We start from the raw sequence: 3639 nt of genomic DNA, 5'->3' as shown, positions 1-3639 counted from the left end.
TGTATCTTATTTTGAGTGTGTTTATTTTTATTTTATTATATGTTAGTGTATGCATTGTTCAGGTTCTGAAAGACTTGTTCCCTATGATTCTGAATTAGAATGAACTATTAGAAAAATCAGTAAAACCAAAAAATTAAAAATCTAAAAAAATTACAGAAATGGTAGACTATAACCATCAAAATGCTGAAATTCATCAAGAGTTTAGACCTTTATGAGATTATGTCAACCCTATTGTAGATGAACTTCATTGTAGTAGATGAACTTCATTGTAGTATTTAGTATTTAAGAACCTACTGTAGTGGCTAATTCATTTGAGCTTAAACTTGCTATTATCCAAATGATATCAAATAATCAGTTTGGGGGATCACCAACTAAAGATCCAAATTTACATCTTGCCAATTTTCTAGAGTTTTGTGCTACATTTAAATATAATGGTGTATTTGATAATGCCATAAGACTTAGGTTATTTCCTTTCTCACTGAGGGATAAACTCACTGCTTTCTCACTGAGGGATAAAGCTAAGAAGTGGTTGAATTTGTTAGCACCTGGATCTATCAGAACTTGGGGTGATTTAACACAAAAATTTCTTGCTAAATATTTTCCACCATAAAATCTGTGAAGCTTAGAAATGATATTACATCTTTTAATCAATTTGAAGGGGAATTTATTTATGAAGCATGAGAATTTTTGAAGTAATCTTGAGAAAGTGTCCGCACCATGCTATACCAGATTGGTTAATAATTCAAAATTTTTATATTGGATTAGTTGGTTCTCTTAGATCAATTATCGATGTCAAAACAATTCCATTACGCTTATGCTTTAATTGAAGAAATGCCTGCCAATAATTTTCAATGGCCTTCTGAGAGGGTGAATCCTAAAAAAATAGCCAATATTCATGAAATTGATGCATTTACCATGTTAGTAAATCAAGTTGCTGCAATTTCTAAGGAAGTTAGACCAATTTGGAATTAATTTTTCTAAATCAATTTCCATGATTGAATAGAATTCATTAGGCCAAATGGTAGATTCTCAAGCATCATTAGAAACTTTGAATTCCATAAACAATAAACATAATAACCCATATTCAAATTATTATAACCCAGGTTAGAAAACTATCCAACTTTAACTATAATAACAAATCGGGTGGTAACAATCAACAATGGTCAACAAGGGGGGAACAACCAAATAAACTCATTAGGAAACTGGAACAACCAAGGGAATAAAAAATATAAATCTACTTATCATCCAAGTTTCAATAGTAATACACAAGTTAAGGAGAACAAGTTATCTATAGAATACAAATGAGAAATCAGTTACAAAGTCAAGAAGCTACAATTAGAAATATTGAAAATCAATTTGGGCAAATAACAAATTCATTAAGTAATAGATCCCAAGGAACACTTCCTAGTAATACTGAATCAAACCTAAAAGACCAGAATAGAGAGCAAGTAAAAGTTGTTCAACTTAGAAGCGGAAGAGAGTTGGAAGGAGGGTTCAAAAAGAAATTGAAGTAGAGATAGAAGAAATTGAAGAATCAAAAGAGAACGCTCCAAATGATTCTGAAAGACTGATTTCTCTGCTGAAAATTGATTTGGAAAAACCACCACCTTTATTTCCTCAGAGACTTCGTCAACAAAAGTTGGATAAGCAATTTTCAAAATTTCTGTAAATATTTAAGAAGCTTACAATTAATATTCTATTTGCTAAAGCCTTAGAACAAATGCCGAGCTATGTAAATTTTATGAAGGATATTCTCAATAGAATAAGGAAGTTTGAAGATAATGAGACTATTGAACTTAGTGAGGAGTGCAGTGCGATAATTCAGAAGAAGCTTCCTGAAAAGCTTAAAGATCCTGATAGCCTTACAATTCCATGTGCAATAGGAGACAGATCTTATGGGAAAGCTTTATGTGATTTAGGTGCAAGCATTAACCTTATGCAATTATCAATATTTAAGAGATTGGGATTAGGAGAAATAACCCCTAATATTGTAACTCTGTAGTTAGCAGATCTTTTGATAACATACCCTAAAGGAGTTATAGAAGATGTCCTAGTGAAAGTGGATCAATTTATTTTCCTGTTGATTTCATTGTGCTAAATATGAAGGAAGATAAACAGATACCTATCATTTTGGGGAGACCTTTCCTAGCCACAGGAAGAGCAATGATAGATGTGCAGAAAGGGGAATTAACAATGCACGTTAATGATCAAACTTTTACTTTTAATATTTCAAAATCAATAAAATACCCTGCAAAAGTTAAATATGATGAAAGCTATAGAATGGATGTTACAAGATATCTGAGAGATTGTCATTTCAAGACTACTTATGAAGAAAAATCTGAAGAAAAAGATTTGGAACACGAAAGATTTGGAACACAAAGATTTGGAACACGAGAAAGAAGAGGAATTAGATTAATGTGTAAACCTTATTAAGGAAGATTTAAGTTATGTTCAAGAAAGTTTTGAAATTTTGGACACGATAAATAAAGACAAATCATTTTTGTCCATCTATTGAAAAACCTCCATAACTTGAGTTGAAATTACTTCCTTAACATTTAAAATATGTCTTTTTAGGAGATTCCTCTACTTTATTTGTTATAATTTCCTCGAAGTTAATAAAGGAAGAAGAAGAAAAGCTTATGAAAATTCTGGAAAATTTTAAGAAAGCCTTCAGATAGACAATTACTCAAATTAAAGGAATCAGTCCTTCAATTTGTATGCATAGAATTAATCAAGAAGAAAAATGCAAAACCATGGCTGGTCCACAAAGGAGATTAAATCTTATTATGAAAGAAGTTGTTAAGAAAGAAATTTTAAAGTGGTTAGATGCTGGAACTATTTACCCTATTTCAGATAGTACATGGGTTAGTCCAGTTTACTGTGTTCCTATGAAAGGAGGAGTAACTGTAATTGTGAATGAGCATAATGAGTTAATACCTACTAGACAAGTTACAGGGTGGCGAATATGCATTGATTATAGAAAATTAAATCTTGCCACTAGAACAGATCATTTTCCACTACCCTTTCTAGATAAAATGCTGGATAGACTAGCTGAGCATAAATACTTTTATTTTGTGGATGGATATACCGGTTATTACCAAATTCAAATATCTCCTGAGGATCAAGAGAAAAAAACATTTACTAGTCCTTATAGTACTTTTTCTTTTAGAAGAATGCCCTTTGGTTTATGTAATGCCCCTGCTACATTTTAAAGATGTATGATTTTTTTGTGATTTAATTGAAAAAGGGATTGAAGTCTTTATGGATGACTTCTCAGTGTTTTTAACTTCATTTGACTCATGTTTAGAACATTTATCTAAAGTTCTTAAGCACTGTGAAGAAACAAATTTAGTCCTTAACTAAGAAAAATGCCAATTTATGGTAGCAGGAGGAATTGTATTAGGTCATCAAATATCAAACAATGGTATGGAAGTAGATCCTACTAAAATTCAAGTGATCACTAATTTACCTTATCCAACAAATGTCAGGGAAATTAGGAGTTTTTTAGGACATGCTGGATTCTACAGGGGATATATTAAGGACTTTTCTAAGATTGCTAAAGCTTTATTCCATTTACTGGAGAAAGTTGCAATTTTCAATTTTCATGAGGAATGCCTAAAAGCTTTTAAATTATTAAAA

This window comes from Phalaenopsis equestris, unplaced genomic scaffold (genome assembly GCF_001263595.1).
Source record: "Phalaenopsis equestris unplaced genomic scaffold, ASM126359v1 Scaffold204555, whole genome shotgun sequence".
Lineage (NCBI taxonomy): Eukaryota > Viridiplantae > Streptophyta > Magnoliopsida > Asparagales > Orchidaceae > Phalaenopsis > Phalaenopsis equestris.
Note: the sequence above shows the minus strand (reverse complement) of the source record.